Below are 21,699 nucleotides of genomic sequence, written 5' to 3' on the forward strand. Positions count from 1 at the left end.
ACATGGTTGTCAGACAGTGGTGAAGTTGTTGTCAGGGCAGGAAGTCAGAGGGGGGAGCAGACTGAGGGATAGGAGGATGATGAGGTGACAGACCCAAGCTGGGTTGATAGGCCAGGTGAACACAGTGCTTGTGAGATGGAGGCGAGTCCTATACCAGAACAGGTTGGAAGAGGCAATGGTGGGGCCAGACGGAGAGGCAGGGCCAGAGCTGGTGCATCAGTGCCAAATGTTTCACGTAGTGAAGCTTCCGTGGCGAGGGCTAGATTTTCTGAAGTCTGGATGTGCTTTGCAACCGACGGAACCGACGGAATGTGGTGTGCAACCTGTGCCACACCAGGATCAGCAGGGGTTCCACCACTACTAGCTTAACCACCACCAGTATGCACAGGCATATGAATGCTAAACACCCCACTCAATGGAACCAAGGCCGTTCACCTCCGGCCGGGTCCACCACTGCTCCATCCTTGTGTCATTTTCTGCCTCTGCTAGGCAGCCCCCTGCCCAGGACCCCGACACAAACAACTCCCGGGCGAAAACCACACCTTCACCTCCACGATCCTCCACAGCGTCCACCAATGTCTCCATGCACAGCGGCCAGCATTCTATACCCCAGATGCTGGAGCGCAAGAGAAAATATAGTGCAACCCACCCACACGCCCAAGCCCTCAACATCAAAATCTCCAAATTACTCAGCCCGGAGATGCTGCCTTGGTAAAGACCGAGGCCTTTAGCAACCTCATTGCGGCAGCCACCCCTCGGTATTCATTCCTCAGTCGCCACTACTTTTCCAGATGTGCCGTCCCAGCCCTGCACCAGCACGTGTCAGACAACATCACCCGTGCCCTGACCAACACCGTTTCCGACAAGGTCCACCTGACCACAGACACGTGGATGAGTGCTGCTGGGCAGGGCCACTATATATCGCTGACGGCACATTGGGTTAACTTGGTGGAGGCTGGGACGGAGTCTGACCTCGGGGCTGCTCATAGACTGCCGCCGCCGAGGATTGCGGGGCCTACCTCGGTCCAGGTCTCTCAAGGCCTACAATGCCTCCTCCTCCTCCCACCACTCCTCCACCTCCTCCTCCGAATTACCATCCGTGGGCATGGCGCCATCAGTAGCTCTAGGCAAAGCAGCAGTGCCGTCGCTAAGCGACAGCAGGCGGTGCTCAAACTGCTGAGCCTAGGCGATAAAAGACACACAGGCGATAAAAGACACAAGCTATTACAGGGCATCACGGCGCAGACTGATCTGTGGCTGATACCACTGAACCTAAAGCCAGGAATGGTTGTGTGTGACAAAGGCCATAACCTGGTTGCGGCTCTGCAACTCGGCAGACTGACACATGTGCCATGCCTGGCCCATGTCTTAAATTTCATAGTTCAGCGGTTCCTCAAGACATACCTCAATCTGTCTGATTTGCCCACGAAGGTGCGCCGCATCTGTGCGCATTTCAGGAAGTCCAGCACAGATGCTGCCACTCTCAGGGCAGCGCAGCGATGCCTCCAACTTCCCGCTCACCGACTGTTGTGCGACGTGCCCACGAGGTGGAATTCAACATTAACCATGTTATCCAGAGTTTGCCAGCAGCGCAGAGCGATTGTAGACTGCCAGATGTCAACTTCCACCAGAACTGGTAGTCAGGTCAGTCAGCTTCCTCAAGTCTACAATGAGGAGTGGATGTCTGATATCTGTCAGGTGCTGAGTAACTTTGAGGAGTCAACACAGATGGTCAGTGGCGATGCCGCCATCATCAGCCTCACCATCCCGCTGCTTGGCCTGTTGAAAAACTCTCTGGTCAGCACGAAGTCGGAAGCTTTGCGCTCGTCACAAGAGACGGGGGAAGAAGATTCACTTGTTGATAGCCAAAGCACCCTCAGGTCTGTTTCTCAGTGTGTATCGGAGGAGGTGGAGGAGGATGAGGAAGAAGAGGAGGAGAATGTTGGCGAGACAGAAGAGGGGAGCATTGCTCAGTCCTTCGCTGTTCAGCGTGTATGGGCAGAAGAAGAGGAGTTGGAGGAGCAGGAGGAAATGGAGAGTCAGGCCAGTGAGGGGAGTGAATTTTTGAGCATTGGGACTCTGGCACATATGGCAGATTTCATGCGAAGCTGCCTATCCCGTGACCCTCGCGTTCAAAGAATATATTCCAGCACCAATTACTGGGTATTCACTCTCCTGGACCCACGGTACAAGCAAAATCTTTCCACTCTCATCCCTGTAGAGGAAAGGAGTGTGAGAATGCATGAATACCAGCAGGCCCTGGTGCACAAGCTGAAACAGTATTTCCCTTCTGACAGCGCTAGCAGCAGAGGGCGTACTTCTGCAGGACAAGTAGCGAGGGAGAGTAGGCGAGCAGGCAGCTTGTCCAGCACTGGCAGGGGTACGCTTTACAAGGCCTTTGCCAGTTTTATGTCACCCCAGCAAGACACTGTCACCTGTCCCCAGTCTGGGCAGAGTAGGGCTGATCTTTACAGAAAGATGGTGAGGGAGTACGTAGCTGACCATACCATCGTCCTAAATGATCACACAGCTCCCTACAACTACTGGGTTTCAAAGCTGGACATGTGGCACGAACTGGTGCTGTACGCCTTGGAGGTTCTTGCCTGCCCTGCCACTAGCGTGTTGTCCGAGCGGGTTTTCAGTGCAGCTGGTGGCATCATCACCGATAAGCGTACACGCCTGTCGACTGACAGCGCTCACAGGCTCACGCTTATCAAGATGAATAATGCCTGGATTTCTCAGGATTTCCATTCTCCACCAGGTAAAAGCAGCTCAAACTGAATAATGTATGCACTTCTCCTCCTCATTCTCCTCCTTCTCCTCCTCTTTGTACACTAAAGCAGAGGAAACTGGATATTTTTTGCCAGGGCCAACTGGCTCTAGCTATAGTATAATTGTATTTAATTTTTCTGGAGGGCCACCTACCCGGTCCTCTGTTTTATACAGTTAATCTATGTATTTAATTTTTCTGGAGGGCCACCTACCCGCTCCTCTGGTTTGAAAACTTTTTTGGACTGCCACATATAGGCACTCAATCTATTTTATTTTTCTGGAGGACCACCTCCCCGCTCCTCTGGTTTGAAAACTTTTTTGGACTGTCACATACAGACACTATCCAAATTGTCTCCATAGCAGCCTCCACACGTCGTCTTTATAGCTGCCTCCACACGTTATCTCCATTGCTATCTCCCCCCCTCATCTCCATAGCTGTCTCTAAAAGTCCTCCTCATAGCTGCCTCCATACATCATCCTTTTAGCAAACGAGCTGTGTCAGGCAGAATTTTGGGTTGTTTTTACGGCTTCCACATCAAACTTGTTAACTTTGTCGCCACCCTGCTGTGTTATCCACAAAATATACTGCCAATCTTTTATCATTTACCGATATTATTTCAGCGCTACTTACGCATCTGTTTACGTTCCCCTCCCCCGCCATAACCAGGCCAATTACTTATAAGAAAAGTACCACACTTGATCTTATACAAAAGGTTCTTAGAAGTGCTGTTTGTAGCACTAGTTATTTCTTCAAAATAAACGCTTCTGGCCCCCAGACCCATTTTGGGTGGGGAGGAGCCGAGAGACAGGTTCTTGGACAGGCGAAAGCTCGCCTGCAAGCAGACCGTCAGCTCCATCCCAAGATCCAACTAACATAGTTTTAACTGCAGCACCTTTAATCTACTACTCCATACATCGTCTCCTTATCAAACGAGCTGTGTCAGGCAGAATTTTCAGGTGTTTCACCAGATACATAATGGAACTCGACCCATCTGTCGCCGGCATGCTGGAGACCTGAAGTTTCAATCATAGCAGCGTATTATGGATGCCCCATACTGTCGCTCTTAATCATGGAACCTTTTCCAAAAAAAATTAAAAATACCGCTATACTATTCCATTATTCCTAGATGAAATATTCAAACGACCCCGCTTGCTTTGAAAATTATAATCTTTTCAAAGTAAACGCTTCTGGCCCCCAGGCCCATTTTGGGTGGGGAGGAGCTGAGAGACAGGGGCTTGGACAGGCGAAAGCTTGCCTGGCAGCGGACCACAAGCTCCATCCCAAGATTAGGCAGCCTCAGAGGCATCCATGCATGCTTCCCCTGCTGTTTCCTGTCCATTGCGCCTCCACGATCCTCCACAGCATCCACCAATGTCTCCATGCGCAACTTTCAACTGTCTATACCCCAGACGCTGGAGCGCAAGAGGAAATACAGCACATCATCCCCTTATCAAACGAGCTGTGTCAGGCCGAATTTTTGGTTGTTTCACCAGATACATAATGTAACTCGGCCCATCTGTCGCCGCCATGCTGGAGACCTGAAGTTGCAATCATAGCAGTGCAATATGGATGCCCCATACTGTCGCTCTTAATCATGGAAGTCGTCTCCATGGCTGCCTCCACATGTCGTCCCCTTAGCAAATGAGCTGTGTCAGGCTAATTTTTCGGGTGTTTCACCAGATACGTTATGGAACTTGGTCACTATGTCGCCACCATGCTGTGTTATCGACTAAATATACCGTCAACCTTTTGTTCACATAGGAAATCATTTCAGCGCTTCTTGCTCACCTCCTTTGGGTCCTCTCTGCCACCTTAACCAGGCAAAATACTGATACATACATACAGTGCTACAAGTTATCCCCGCCAAAAGGAATTTTTTAAATTGGTTTGAAGCCTGAGTCCATTTAGGGTATGTCGCCATGCCACTCTCTAGCCTGCCACCACTGCCTATAGTTCCCCTATAGTTTCAGGGTCAATTATTGGATGTTTTAGATGCTATCTAGCCTCATTCGGTCACTCTGTCATCGCCATGCTGTTGCCCATAATTTTGGCATAATGGTGCGATTAAGCAGCCTCAGAGGCATCCATGCATGCTGCCCCTACTGTTTCCTGACCATTTCCGTGGTGTTTCCATCATTTTCTGATGTTTCCAGGTGTATGGCCAAGCTTCCCTGTGCAGAGCCTTGGTCCCCTTGAAAAATGCTTGAGTATCCCATTGACTTCAATGGGGTTCGTTATTCGAAATGAGCACTCGAGCATCGGAAAAAGTACGACTCAAGTAACGAGCACTCGAGCATTTTAATGCTCGCTCATCTCTACTTATAACCTAAATTTTCTGAAAAAGAAAGCTTACTAAGGGGCACCATAGGAAAGGTCATTAATGCTGCACACGCTCATCATTGGCACTCCTGGAGCTCCAGTTTAACGCTCCATTGGTGGAGAGAGCTCCAGCGATGCATATAATCCTGCAATCTGTCAGGGAGCTCCAATGATGATCTGGCCCCAATCTGTGTCCTATTAACCCTTTAATGACTTGTCCATTTTGCACCTACTTGACACGGCCCTTTTTTGAAAAATCTGACGTGTCACTTAATAGCGGTGAATATGAACAGAAGAGGGCAGGGAAACCCCTATGGACCGCGAGGCAAAATTGATGGCTGTTAGCAACAGCCACCACTTTGCTCTAATCACCTACAGACATGGTGATCAGTATTTCTGACGTCATAAGTAAAATTGTTGCTATTGGTTGGTCTGCATTGATCAGCCGATAACAGCCATCATGAACGGGGGGGGTGAAACCCCTCTGGTCCATGGGACAGGATGGATGGCCGTCAGGAACAGCCGCCATTATGGCCCGATCACTGTGTCTGATCACTGTGTTGGGAAGTCACTTCCCGCCGTACTATACTATTACACTATAACAGGGTGCGTTGGGTAAGGGTTTATAGGTTATGCAATGTTTTTTTATTTTTTTGGCAATTTGGACAAATAAGGGCTTATTTTTTGTGGGACGAGATGCACGGTAGAAAAACTTTTTTAGTGGGTCTTTAGCTTGTGTGATGTGATTTTATTAACTTTAATGTGTTGAGAAAAATAAAAATTAAAAAATAGCATTTTTGGGGGTAGGCATTCACTGTAATAAAAATATTATATTATCTTTATTCTATCACTACTCTTATGGTGATACAACATTTATATTGTCTTATTTATATTTGCCCAATTTTATTGAAGAAAAAATTTCACTTGTTTAAGTATTGCCATTTTTGCAGCGACATAATAGTACTTCTTTTTGATGCTTAGAACCTTTTATAATCAGAATTTACATTTTTGGCAAGTTTTTTGTGGGTTTTTTTTCAGCATTCACCGAGCGGATCCAATTATGATTATGATTTATTGTACAGACTGTTACAGATGCGGAAATACCAAATACGTGGAGTTTTTTTGTGATTGTTCAAGCTCAAATAGAGATTACACAATGCAATCCAGATGTATTGCACTGTGTAATCTAATAATGCGCATGCTCAGTATATTACAGCTAATCCCTGCTAGGAGGCAGGACCTGGCTTCCGGAAGAGATTGTGCACCCTCAGGCCACTGGCAGACCCCTTGGGAAAAGCTAATGTAGAGTCCAGCTTACCTTCCAGCATTTCAGAGTGCCCAGGTTTGCCGCGGATCACCCCTCTGCAATGGCAAAATAGACAGCAAAATTATTTGAAACACGTCGGTAAAATTTTCGCTATGGATTTTAATGATTTGCCTAAATAAATAATAGAGTTGCTCCTGACACGGATGGATCTGGGAATCATTTCCCTGGGGAGAAGCACCTTACACACTGTGGTCATGTTAACACCCGCGATCGGTGGAAACTGTTTACTGTGTCACGGAAGTGTTTCTGTGTTACAGCAGGGTGTCAGCTGTGATATGCAACTGACATCTGTTCTGTATGGTGCCTGCTCCGAACGTGAGCTGGCACCTACCACATACCATAATATTATAGTGCGCGCAATTAAGTCACTTCCCATGCGCCATACTACAGGGAAGGGTTAGCCTTCCAATACAGTTGAAAGCTGTAGCAAAGTAGGGATGAATACAATACCTGCTCTGCCACTATGCATAGCAGCACAGGAACGTAAACATTGCAGGGTCATAGACTATGATAATACAAATATGCAAACAGAAAAGAGAAATCAGAGATGTCAACTTTAACCCGTTCACGGCCGGCCGGCGGTGCATGGAGAGGGCTCACGTGCTGAGCCCTCTCCATAGCCGGTAAGTCTTTGCTGCATATTGCAGCAAAGCCTTACCGGTAACACCCGCGATTGGTGCCGGCACCGCACATGGTCGCCGCCATCTTTCCGAGGATCGCCGCTTCCCGTGACGTCATCGGGGAGCGGCGATCCGTCGCCATGGTAGCCTCGGGTCTCACGAAGACCCCAGGCTACTTCGGGTTAACCCATGCATTACAATGTGCTATTAGCACATTGTAATGTATGAGTAGTAAAATACACATATACTGCCATACTATAGTATGGCAGTATATGATAGGACCGTGCAGACACCCTAGGGTTAAAGTACCCTAGGGAGTCTGAAAAATACTAAAAATAAAAATAAAAAAAGTAAAAAAAAATTATAATAAAAAACCCTAAAAACTCAAATCACCCCCCTTTCCCTAGAACTGATATAAATATAAATAAACAGTAAAAATCATAAACACATTATGTATCGCCGCGTCCGAAAATGCCTGATCTATCAAAATATGATAACGTTTTTTCACTGCATTTAATCCCGTAACGGAAAATCGCGCCCAAAGTCGAAAATGGCACTTTTTTGTCATTTAAAAAAATAAAAAAATTCTATAAAAAGTGATCTCAAGGTCAAACAGTCCTAAAATTGATAACATTGTAAACGTCATCAAAATCCACAAAAAGCAACACCACTCACAGCTCTGTACACTAAAGTATAAAAAAGTTATTAGCGCCAGAAGATGGCAAAATCCCCAAAAAAATTTTGTACTGGAGGTTTTAATTTTTTTAAATGTATGAAAACATTATAAAACCTATAAAAATTTGGTATCCCCCTAATCGCACCGATCCAGAGAATAAAGTAGACATGTCATTTGGGGCGCTCAGTGAAATCCGTAAGATCCAAGCCCACAAGAAGACGGCACAAATGAGTTTTTTTACCAATTTCACTGCATTTGGAATTTTTTTCCCGCTTCCTAGTACATGGCATGGAATATTCAATACCATCTCTATGAAGTGCAATTTGTTACGCAGAAAATAAGCCATCACACAGCTCTGTACATGGAAAAATAAAAAAGTTATGGATTTTTGATCATGGGGAGTGAAAAATGAAAATGAAAAAACAAAAAAGGGCCAGGTCCTGAAAGGGTTAAGCATATGGATGCAGTCATTGTGGTGAATTGGTAAAGTATTTACAGCAGTTTAGTGGTACATACTGTATTTGTTTTTATGTAATGGTAATCTAATGGTCATGTTGAATTGGTATAACGGGCTTGGTATCATAAATGATATTGTACTTTGCATGTTCCCTATGCTCAATAGCCAACACATTTAAGTCATACTGTGGTTAATGCAGTATCATTTGTCCCTATTGTTTTATTCTGGGATCATTTGTGGATTGTTTATATCAGTGATGGCGAACCTTTTATGGACCGAGTGCCCAAACTACAACTAAGACCCACTAATTTATCGCAAAGTGCCCACAAAGAAATTTAATAAGTGATTTATGCTCCCTGCTGTGTCACAGCTTTCATTCATATCAGCACCCTGAGGAAACCAATAAAGCAGAAAATAGGAGAAATTTGGATGTTCATTGTAGCTTCCCTCCAGGATCCCCTAAACAGGAAGAACTGTCAGGACTGGAGCAGGAGCTACAATGATAATCCAGAGCTGTCCACACATTCCCAATCCCTTCAGTAGTCCCAGGTAGAGCTGTCACTTTAAAATAGCTCTGTGCACAGCCCAGGACACTCTGGGAAAGCAGTAAGATACCTGGAGTCCTCTCTGGTGATGGCCTGGGTGCCCACAGAGATGGCTCTGAGTGCCACCTCTGGCACCCGTGCCATAGGTTCGCCACCACTGGTTTATATGATGTGGGCACCTTATGTGCTGATCATGTCTGCAAAAAGGATGTGATTGGCAAGTATGTTGCCCAGTGAAAAGAAACAAGCCACACTCCCAGAAGGTACATAATATTTTATATATTGGATATAGTTTAGCAAACACATTATGGTCAGTCTCTGCAACTTTGGCAGCAAGCTTTACATGCCAGCCATCTGCTTCTGCATTTGTAACAGTTGTCAAGTATGGTTAATAGTAACAGTATAGATGTATTACATCATCACTGTATCACCAAAGCATTCCAGTATAATTTGGTCACTGTGCATATAATAATGTCAATAGTGTAAGTAGTATATATATTATATTTAATGTAAACTACTGCTTTTAAAGGGAACCTGTCACCTAATTTTCACTAAAGACAGATTGTAAAAGGCCATGACACCTGCAATGCAAAAATGCCTCTCTGCCTTTTCTAATCATTTGCATTACAATATAATTGTGTGTTATAACTTATCTTGCACATTGACAAAATCTTGTGGTAGTCACAGGGGTTGGGCTTTGGTTTGGATGCATTTCAAAAAACAACATGTAACTTGTTTGAGCTGCGGGCTGCCTCCATCTGTGTGTTCCTGTACAGCTTGTCCCACCCCCAGTGATGTCAGACTGACCAGGTTGTGACCTCTGAGAAGGAGCAGGAGGTGGAGCTGTACAAGAGCACAAAGGTGGTGGCCGAGCTCTGAGGACTTAGTAACACAGACAAGGCACATGTTGTTTTTCGAAATGCATCCAAATCAAAGTCCAGCCCCTGTGACTACCCCAGGATTTTGTCAGGGTGCAAGAGTAAATTATAACACACAATTATACTGTAATGCAAAAGACTAGAAAAGGCATAAAGGCAGATTTGCTCTGCAGGTGTAATAAGCTTCTGCAACCTGTCCTTAAAGAAAATGAGGTCCCTGGTGACAGGGGTAGATAAAAGAGAAAATATCACATATATTTAAATATTTCCTATATAAACCAATGTCACAGCTTTTGTTGTATGCGGACCACTTCTTAGCTGCATGAATCGGTGGTCCAATTGATATGGATTCTCTGGGAATGCATAGCTGACACAAAAAGAGATGGTGGACCCTGAGGTAAAACCCCCTGCTCAGCTCTTCCTGCTTGATTGCCTTGCTTGCCCTAAGTTGTAAGGGACATCTCGTCAATGTTCCCGCTCTGCTCAAAAATCACAGAGATGAAGATAAGATAATATACACAAATAGGAATGGTCAGCAGGAAAAAAGCAAGAGGACCAAAAGATTACAAAATCACAGGGCAAACGGATAGTCTGAATATGAGAATAGGGTCAAAATACCAAGAAACAGAATACACATTAACAGTATACCGGGAGCTTACAAAGAACTATGTCTATAGCAAGCAAATAACTAAGGGAGGGCAGACCACTGAAATTCAGCCAAGACAGAATTGCAAAGGACTAATGTGAGTGTAGGAAGAGTCTGTTGGGAAAAGTGATTTAGCCATTGTGCAAATTCGATCAAGACTGTTAGGTAAATGAATACACCTGTGTTCACACAAACCAAAATAAAACACAACATGTACATACTGGCAATAGGTGCATCCTCCTCTGTATCCTATGGACAGAGCATGACATAGACACAAATAAAACACCAATTCCAGGGGTGTAACTACAGGAGTAGCAGAGATAGTAGCTGCTATAAGGCCTGCAGTGTCAGAGGGCTCTCCACCTGATCTACTGAAGAATTGAGGACAATTTACTGCACATTGGACAGCATAATATGTATATAACTGTGCATATCTTCCATAGTACACACCTGAGCTGGCAGCTCAGATAAGAAATGTCAGGGGAGGGGAGAGCAGAACAGCTACAAATATTTAATCTATACTTCCTGACGTATACTTCCCCCAGGTCGGGTGGTCAACAGCTACTGGGTCCTTTAATAAGAAAACTACCTGACTGTGGGTATGAGTACGTACGTATGTGTGTATGAGTATATTAATGTATAGGTGTGTATATGTTACGTGTATATTCTGTATGGTTAGTAAAGACTGCATGTAAGTATGTATATGCTATATGTGTCTGTATATGTAATGTGTATATTCCGTGTGTGTGTATATGCTGTTTGTGTGTTTGTAGGATATATATACAGTATGTAGTGCATGTCTAGTTTGAACCATTTTTCTCTGATCAGCAATAGACTAAAGCATATGAATTTCTCTGAAAAATGGATGACAGATTGATGAAGTTTGGATTTAAAAAGCAGGCGCTCACGTAAGTGAGGACATATCTGTATGTCTCTTTGTTTTAAGGACTTTAAGAAAAGTGAATTAATTAGGCATTTTGCTTAGCAGAGAGCTATAACAAATTATTGGCGTACTCTGTTGCATGACAGTTACTAAAGACTAAAAATTGTCATATCGGAAGATATATTTTATATTTAAAAAGAAAGGTTAGAACAACATCTTAATTTCTGCTCAACTTTCGATCTGTGTATAATTATCAACCACAAATCATCCGCTCGGTTTTGTTATCATTGCAGCTGTTATTTTGATAGAAACAATAAAAGCAACATTATAATATAAATTGGATGAAGGGTGAGAGAAAAATCAAACAAGATGACATGTAAAATGTGGAGTTTCGTGATTGTATTTGTTTGCAAATGAGTTTTGTTCTGGCAGTTGCAATATTTTTTATGAAGATGCACGCTGACAATTATTCTACATATGCTGTGCGAAAACATTTTTACTTCACCAGTGGTAAATTGACTTAATTGGAAATATGAAAAAAAAATCATGGTCAGTAAATGTTATGCGTTCATAGTTTGATGAATTAGAAATGTTCTGCAAGTGGGTGACCTCTATTAAAGCGTATGAATGTAGTGTAAAATCATAGAGGCAGGGATCATTGGGTAGTTGTGTAATTGTGACATGACAAAGCACTGCCGCATTGATATGTTAATTATGCTATTTAGAATGTTCCAATCATTGAAGAAAGATTTATGGAAGAATTTGATGCGTTACTCTGATAGATGCAGTATAATTTTTTTGTAATGTTTATCTTATACACAAAAAATATCTTCCTTAAAGGAATTGTCCATAGCTTATTTTTCACAACTGGGTTCATGCTGATATTACAGCTCAGTTGTATAGAAATGAAAGGCACTTAGTTGCAATGCTACATACTACCCATGGTGAAGCAGTTTTGGAAAAGGGCAGACACATTTTCCAGCCCCTAGACAACCCTTTTTATTTTGAGCTTAGGATAGGTGATTAATATCAGATAAGAGAATTTATGATATTTGGCACCCCCATAGATTGGGTGATAGAAGTGACTGCAATGTTCAGAACAGTGATGTAAATCTTTTAACAGTTAAAGGGGTTGCTTACTTTAAGCAAATAAGTGATATTGTTTGCGTAGTGAAAAGCTAAACACTTTTCCAATGAACTTTCTGTATGAATTCCTCACAGTTTTCTAGATCTCTGCTTGCTGCCCTGCTATGTAAAGCTTCTATGTTTACCTTCAGTGGATAGAAATCTGTTTGTGGTCATGTGATGTCACACAGGTGCAAAGGTTGTTAATATCACAGGGGTCTGGTTACTCTCTGTGATAATAACAGCTCATGCACCTGCGTGTACATCACATGACCATGGACAGGTTTCTATCCAGTGGAAGTAAACTAAGAAGCTTTCTATAAAAGGACAGCAAGAGGAGCTCTAGAAAACCACAATAAATTGTTACATAAAGTATATTGGAAAAGTGTATAACTTTTCATTTTACAAACAATATCAATTATATGCTGAAAGTGGACAACCCCTTTAATCAAGCACAGGGCCTAAAATTTCCAAGTGGCATTGCTTTGTAGCCTATCCCCATTCAGTAGAATAGAATTAGGAATGAGACCATGTGACCAATGCATGTGACAACACACGACACTAAATAACTTTAACCCCTGCCATTCTGATATTAATAACTGACATTTATAAAAAGAAATTCCAAGTAGCATAAGACAGAGTAAAAGATCTAAGTTGATGCTTGAAAAAGGTTGTATCAGCCGAAATGTTGCATACAGTATGGAATAAAGAACAGTAAGGTATCCCATCTTCCTGTTGAGTACTGCTTGTTTTTTGAACTATATACATCTAAATAACATTATTTTACAATCTAAAAATATTGTAATAAATCAATTTGAAAATACAAGGAATTTCTCAGAACATTATATATATATATATATATATATATATATATATATATATATATATATACATATATATGTATATATATATATATATATATATATATATATATATATATTTAACTAGTCCATACCCTATTTAAAAACTATTAGTTTTGTTATAATATTGGGACACTTTTCTTCCAGAGAGGTGCCGGATCTCTGCAGAGCTCTCAAATAAATGGAATTACCGTGTAAAGGGGATTTTAGAAAAGAGCTGAAATCTTCTTTCCATGCATGAATACAACAATATACCTTTGTTCGAGAGATGTTAAAAATCCAACTTCTCTAAATGATATGACTCAGAATCCAGTGACCTTTTCATTTTTCCGATTTTACATTTCCCATGAGACTAAAATACTGCATTACAAGTCCTAAATGCATGTGATGTATTTGTGTGTAAGCTACTTCTAGAACTGCAAAGGAAATTACATGTGCACATGGCATAGAGGCTCTATTGTATGCTAAGGCAATGGCGGCTATAATTCAGTAGAGGATTGCACAAATTAATGCACCATAGAAAATTTGTCACATTGAAAAGCCTTTAGGCGCAAATTGAAGCTGCCAGTCTATGTTCAACCTTCAAAGTAATCCTTTAAAACATTGTTACTAGGTCAAACTCTTGAAAAATAAGATCTGGTAAATTTTTAGACTAGCCTGAAATATGTATTACTTTAACAAGTATGTTGCTTACTTTAAAAGGAATCAAATTATACCGTATTTTCCAGTTTCAAAGTAGGAAAATGTGTTTTTCTCATTTCTATTGTAAACTACTCTATATAGTTCATAGGCATTTTTGTAAGCTAATAAAGTACAAAACCAAGAAATATGTAATACATATAGCATAAAACTATTTTGATTTGAATAATTTTCTGAAAATATTTATTAACACCTTAACGACCTGGCCCTTTTTTGTTTTTTCATTTCTATTTTGCGCTCCACACCTTCAAAAATCTATAACTTTTTTATTTTTACACGTAAAGAGCTCTGTGTGGCGGCTTGTTTATTGGGTAACAAATTGCGCTTCATAGTGATAGTATTTACCATTCCATGTTGTGTACTGGGAAGCAAGGAAAAGTTCCAAATGCAGTGAAAATTGTGAAAAAAACGCATTTACGCTGTTTGCTTGTGGGCTTAGATTTTACGGGAATAACAAATTTGTATAGATTTTAGAATGTTTTCATACATTTAAGAAAATTAAAACCTCCTGTACAAAATTTTTTTCATTGATTTTCCCATTTTCTAGCGATAATAACTTTTTATACTTTAGTGTACACAGATGTGGGTGGTGTCATTTTTTGAGACTTTTGATGACGTTTTTAATGCAACCAATTTTAGGACCTTACAACCTTTTCATCACAGAATTTTTTATATTTTTCAAAATGGCAAAAGAGAGCCATTTTTTACATAGGGCGCTGTTTTCCTTTATAGGGTTAAATACAGCAAAAAAAGTTATATTTTCGGATGTGGCAATACCTAATGTGTTTATGATTTTAACTGTTTATTTATATATCACTTTTTAGTTTTTTTTTTTTATTATAATTATTTTTTTACTTTTTTTAATTTTTACTATTTTTCAGACCCCTTAGGTTGTCTGATCGATCCTACCGTATACTGCCATACTACAGTATCCATTACAATGTGCAAATTGCACATTTTAATGAATGGGTTAAACGAGACAGCCTTGGGTCTTCTGAAGACCCGAGTCTGTCATGTAACAGCCTGTGAACCTGCAGCATGTTTTCAGAGTTCTATTGATTAGAAACTCCCCACACATCCCCCCATTTTTAAAAGCCTTTGGTAGTTAACCTCTAAGGCTTGTTCACCCTCTAAGCATCTCACAGGAATCTTACAAGAAAACAAGTTTCTAATTAGAATTTTTACATTTTGGCAATGTAAACCCTCCAAAGAGTGGACTAATTTTAAAACTAGATCCCTCGTAGAATGCAGTTATGCTATATTTCGGCGCGCAAAACCCCGTTGTTTAACCTCTATTAGTTAGTTTGGGGAGACGACAAACACAAAATAGTGAGTAACGTTCATTTTGAGTTAATTTTGCCACTTTTTGTGCATTTAATCCAAATTAAACTAAAAATGAAAAAAGGTCCTTAACCTTTTTTATTAAGGTACCTGAAAAATTGTATCAAAGGTTTATGGCCCTTAAACCAATATGTACGAATATTTGCCTTTTCATTTAGGGCTTAAAGGATTCCTATGCTATTGCATTTCATGAGCTTCAAATAAAAGGCCCTTCTACGAGTTCATAGAAATTAATTCTTCCATGGTGTATGCATTGACTCAAAACATGGAACAAAAACATTTGTGTCCATAAGTGCCCAATGTGGGCACCACAGAGCCTCACTTTCATAACTACAAAAAAAAGCAATGCTGTCCTGCAATTGTCATTTAAAACAATAGTACAGTGGGTGTGGAAAGTATGCAGACCCCTTTAAAGTTTTCACTCTTTGTTTCATTGCACCCAATTGGTGTAGATATTTTTTCTAATTTATTGAAGGAGAAAAACTGAAATATCACATGGTATCACATAAGTATTCAGCCCCTTTGCTCAGTAATGAGTAGAAGCACCTTTTGAGCTAATACAGCCATAAGTCTTCTTGGGAATGATGCAACAAGTTTGTCATACCTGGATTTGGGGATCCTCTGCCATTCTTCCTTGTGGACAGCCACACCTTGGTGGAAGCCATTTTCAAGTCTCTCTAAAGTAGAGATGCTCAATTGGGTTTGGGTTACACTGGGCCTGTCAAGAATGGTAACAGTTTTAAAGCCACTGCTTCCTTATTTTAGCTGTGGACTTAGGGTCATTGTCTTGTTGGAAGGTGAACCTTCCACCCAGTCTGACGTCCAGAGCACTCTAAAGGAGCTTTTCTTTGAGAATATCTCTTTACTTGCCCTAATTTATCTTTCGTTCAATTGCAACCAGTTATCTTCAACCTTTGTCTCATCAGACCAGAGAGTTTTATTTCTCATAGTCTGGGAGTCCTTTATGTTGTTTTTTGCAAACTGTATACTGCTTTCATATGTCTTGCACAGAGGAGAAGCTTTAGTCCACACACTTTGCCATAAAGCCCAGACTCATGGAGGGCTACAGTTATAGTTAACTTTGTGGAATTTTCACCCATCTCCCTAGTGCATCTCTGGTGCTTAGCCACAATGATCTTGGGGTTCTTATTTACCTCTATCACCAAGGCTCTGCGGCCCAGGTGCTTAGTGTGGCTGGATGGCTGGTGCTCTTTGAGTGAGGCAGAAATTCATTTATAACCTTGGCCAGATCTGTGCCTTGCCACAATTCTGTCTCTGAGCTCTTTGGGTAGTTACTTACACTTCATGATTCCAGCAGTGAATGAAAGAGTAGGCAGAACATACATATGTTCTCAAAGCCCTGAGCTAAATGGTGATTGGACCAAAGCTCAGAGACCTAGACAACACACAGAACAGGAAGGGAGTGTGAGGCTGTCAATCACAATAGGCGAATCACTGTGGGACCAATCTAGACTGCGAGAAAGAAACTGGTGACGTGCAGAAACAACAAAGCCAGTAAAACTATGTTCACACTACAGAATGTGAGAAAGGCAAAGAGATAAATTCAGCATTGCTTTTGATGTGACTCATTTAAACAACAGAATTTAATTTAGAACTTCTACTCTTATTTACGGTTTTACTTTCAAACTGAAGATGTATTTATTTTCCATATTTCCAGGCAAACCATATGGCAATGATATGATTTTCTATACAAGTGTTATGTTCTATTATAATCCTGACTGTGAAGTAACTTAAGTGACTCCTTATCCTAGTAGCCAGATAGAGGATATAGTACTTTTCATCCAGTATAGATAGTTACATGCAGATATTTTTGATAATCATTGGAAATTCCTAAAAAAAATTAAAATATTTAAAACTTGATTAATAGGTACGTTTTTAATGTACCATAGACAGGAACATAGTCACAAGTCAAGTACTGGATGGCAGCTGCTGAAGGTACTATGGCTCATGATAACATCCTACTACAAAGGGACATTATTTAAGCCTGGATGGGATCTCTCAATGTAATTCCTCTCCATCCCTGTGACAATTTACAGGTCATTCATATACATCATTCAAAGTTTCTTTTTTCTGTTAAATACATCATTGTGATCCTAATACCAATCTGAATAACAGCTTAGTGCCAGTGTGTATATTTTAATTCTTTTGATTTAGTTTGCCAGCTTCCCTTTAAAATTGTATTTAAATTGTAAATATTGTAGACTTTGTAAATTTCATTTGAATACACATGAAACTAATGGAAAAAGCATAGATTTTATTTTTAAAGAACATGGCAAAAAATTATCTATCTATCTATCTCATATCTATCTATCTATCTATCTATCTATCTATCTATCTATCATTTATTCATATCTATGGAGGTGGGTGTGTCTTTCCCTCCGTAGTCAGCTCCTCAGTGAAGACACAATGTGCCTAGCAACAGTTATCTGAGGAGTCACTAACAAGGGGAAGGCTGCATAATACATGAGGAATGAGCAAAATTTGGGTATTACCTGTCCTACAACATATAAAAAGTTTTTTGAAAGGAAATAAAATGTTACACTTTAACTAAAAGGTTACTAACCCCTTAAGGACGCAGCCTGTTTGCAGGTTAAAGCTCGCAACTTTTTTTTGAAATTTGACCAGTGTCTCTTCCTGTGGTAATAACTTTTGAACACTGTTACTTATCAAAGCAATTCTGAGACTGTTTTTTCCCCACATGTTGTACTTCAATTTAGTGGTAAATTTTGGCAGATAAGTTTTGCGTTTATTTACAAAAAAAAAGAAAAAAATGATGAATTTTTAGAAAAATTTGCCATTTTCGAAATTCAAATTCACCGCGTTTTCAGGCAGATAGATTTACCACCTAAATAACTTGCAGAATAACATTTCCCATTTGTCTACTTTTCATTTTAATAATTTTTGAAATGTTTGGATAATTTATTTTGACGTCACGCGGCCTACAAATCGAATAGCGATTTTCCATATTTTCGGAATTGACTATTTTGGGGATAAATACTGTTTGAAATCAAATTTTACATATTTAGCAACAAAACCCCCTATATAACCAACCCATTTTCAAATCTGCACCCCACAAACTATCAGAAACAGCACTTACAAAAATTGTTAACCCCTTGAGATCTTCATAGTAATTGAATCAAAATGGCGGTGAAATTTAGAATGGTCAAATTTTGTCGGTTATACGTTCATTTAGCCCTAAAATTTACACATTTCCAAAAGATAAAAAGAGAAAACTCACCATAAAATTTGTTCTACAATTTCTCCTGAGTGCAGCGACCCCCCACATGTGGACATTACTTGTGTTATGGGCGCACAGCGAGGCGCAGAAGGGAAGGAGCACCCTGCAGCTGCCAGGATTTTAGTTTTCTTGTTTCCCCCTTTTGAAGGCTATAAAATGTTTGCTTTTCCGTTATTGGGGCCATGTGATGGCATTTTTTTTGCGGGACGAGATGCTTTTTCCAGTGTTACTATTTTGGGGTTGGTATCACCTATTGTTGAAAATTTTGGAACTTTTTTTTGAGGTCATGAGTAGAAAAGCATCAATTCTGTACTGGATTTTTTACTTTTTTTTTTTTGGTGTTCACCGTATAGCCTAATAATCCTGTTATCTTTATTCTATGGGTTGATACGATTACGGGGATACCAGACATGAATATTTTTTCTTATGTTTTACTAAATTTGCCAAATAAAACCCTAATGTGGGGAAAAATCTATCATTTTTGCATCGCTGTCTTCCAAGTGGCATAACATTGTTACGTTTTTGGCTACAGAGCTGGTTGATGGCTTGTTTTTTTGCGGGACATGTTGTTCTTTGCAACAATATCATTCTGGAGTACATATGTTTTGTTGATCACTTTTTATTGCATTTTTAGTGGGATATAATAGGTAAAAATCATAATTTTTGGCGGGTTTTTGACGTTTTTTTTTTTTACGGCGTTCATCATATGGGTTCAATAGTTATTTAGTTTTATTCTACGGATTGTTACGGACGCGGTGATACTATATATGTGGGATTTGTGTTATGATTTAGACTTTTTTGAGCGTTATATGTCTCTTTATATGTTTTGGGGCTTATGGGCATTTTTAGTGATTTATAAAGTAATTTTTTATTGAAAAACATTATTTTGTACATTTTTTACATGATCCACCATGGGATATGAACAAGCAATCATCTGATTGCTTGTTCTTGATAATACTCTGCAATACTAATTCCCTTCTCTTAGGAATGGTAATTTTCCAACTGTATAAATGAATCGCATATTTAGTGTATGTATAACATTTTAATGAAAACCATTTCTTGAACACATTTTTATCAGATGGAAAAGTACAAATTCCCAGTTTGTATTTGCATTTACAGAGATAAAACCTTTCATAACTCATAGGAAGGAATAAATGTAATTAATAACATGTGGTAATATATTACATGCCCATGGTACTAGAGATGAAATGACTTCAGAGAAAGAGGTGATTATGTACTCACTGGAAACCTTGATGTCTAGAGACACCTTGTGGCTAAAGCTTGGAATTGGTTTATAGTTCACTGTTATGTGGAACTTTAAAGCTGTAAAGAATTTAATCTAAAACATTTTTTAAGATTTGTTTTAGTAGAAAAAAAAGAAAATGGTATAAAGTGCAACATGAACACTCTACAAGTGTAATACATTCCTCAAGAGTGAAATAGATGTTAGAAAATCAGTGATGACTACATATTAACATGTAGTCAGAAGATTATTATTTTCATTAGGGGGTTATTTATCATTAGGCAGGCGCCTTGCAATAGGTCTACGTATATGTCTGCCTTTGGAGCTCCGCTGCCCCTCAGATTCTCCCATCCTTAACCTTGTTGCAATTTGACAAGGGCTTTTTTTAAAGTGGTGCGTTGTCATAACTGATTCATGGTGCGAGAAGTCACCAGCATTCACCTGACTGAGCAATATACAGTATAACAAAGTTATTGAAGAAAATTGAAAGAGCTCATATCAATATACAAGTTATTAAAATCTTTTGTACTGAGCTTCCCCTAGTGCTGACAAACTGCTATTCTAAGATAGCAAACAGGGGAGTAACTAGGAAAGGCTGTGCCTTATAGCAGACTTACATAAACTGTAGAACACACATTTATATACTTATATACACTGTCACAAGGTCACTATTGAATTGGAGTGAAAATGAGTGTTCATGTGTATTACAGTGACCAGAATGTGAATTGGGTCAAACTTGAAACTGTTTTCCATGTGTTTTCTCTTGGAAGACCTGGTACAGGACTCTAATTGCTGGAGTGGAGACAAAAGTGTGATCACCACTCCAGACCAAAGCTTCCAGTTTCTAACGGGTCTAACCATGCACCAGGTGTGCAATCCCTTAAAGAAGGGTGTGGAGCAGTCAGAAGGGGTTCTCTACCTGGAGACACAGAAGCTGGACTGTGTGACTATGGAGGGCCGCCAAGTGTATAGTTAGAGCTGGACAGGCAAGGATTTTATTTGATGTTTAGTTTGATACTGCAGTTTTTTCTGGAATAAATGCACAGTTTCAACTTTAATCCTGTTGTCCATGAGAGCTTTGTCATTGCCGACCCCCACATTTGAGCTGAACCCCTACAACACACAGAGGGCTTATTTACTAAGCGTCACGGATCGCACTTTCGCCAGACTGTTTATGGTTTTCGGTATTTAATTTTCAATTTGTGTCGCAAGACAATGCACTTACCGGCGGACCTGAGAGGGGAAGCGATACATGATCTTAGTGAATAGCGCCAGAGTGCATGATCGTTGGAACAATGCATTTTGCATGAACAGGGTAAGCAAATGTGCCCCAGTTCTACATGCATACACTTTCTTACACACATGCATGTATACATTCATACACACAGATCTATGATCTCATATATAGATTTATACACTTATACATACAATGGGGCATATTTATCAGGGCTTCTGCGCCAGGTCAGTGGAGTAGAAGCCCTGAAAAAAATTTAAAATGCTAGCTTATTGCTAGAACTTGCGATTATTTTTCACTTTCTGCCACCTCCACGCCAGGGGAACATGGAGGGGCATGAAAGGGGGGGAAGACGGCCAGTTGGGGGGCTGGCACGGCCGGAGGGAAGGCCAGAGCCTCTTGATGTATCTAGCTGAGCCGCATGCTTGGGCCGACATATGATATATAGCCCCCAATAACGCTACCACAGAGATTTCTAGGCACAAGTTGTTTTTGAAGAGTTTGCTGAAAAGAAAGCTTTAGTTATTTGCTTTTCTAGTATCCCCTTTCATTACAATTACTCAACGCCTGTGTTTTCTGCTCCTCGGGAAACGTTACTGTGCCCACTGTGTTGCAGAGGGTTACCTAAATGCGGTACTACATACGTATTGTAGAGGTTTCATGAGAATAGTTATGCCAAAAAATTATCAGGGTTCATAGGTATCCCCTAAAAATTGTACTCACCTTGAAAAAAGATATTGGCAGGTCCAAATGAATGGTCTTTGTGTTTTTAGGGAACAGCAACCTGTGAAGAAGAGCCTCTGCCTTTGCACTC

This window comes from Engystomops pustulosus, chromosome 5 (genome assembly GCF_040894005.1).
Source record: "Engystomops pustulosus chromosome 5, aEngPut4.maternal, whole genome shotgun sequence".
In the NCBI taxonomy this organism is placed as follows: domain Eukaryota; kingdom Metazoa; phylum Chordata; class Amphibia; order Anura; family Leptodactylidae; genus Engystomops; species Engystomops pustulosus.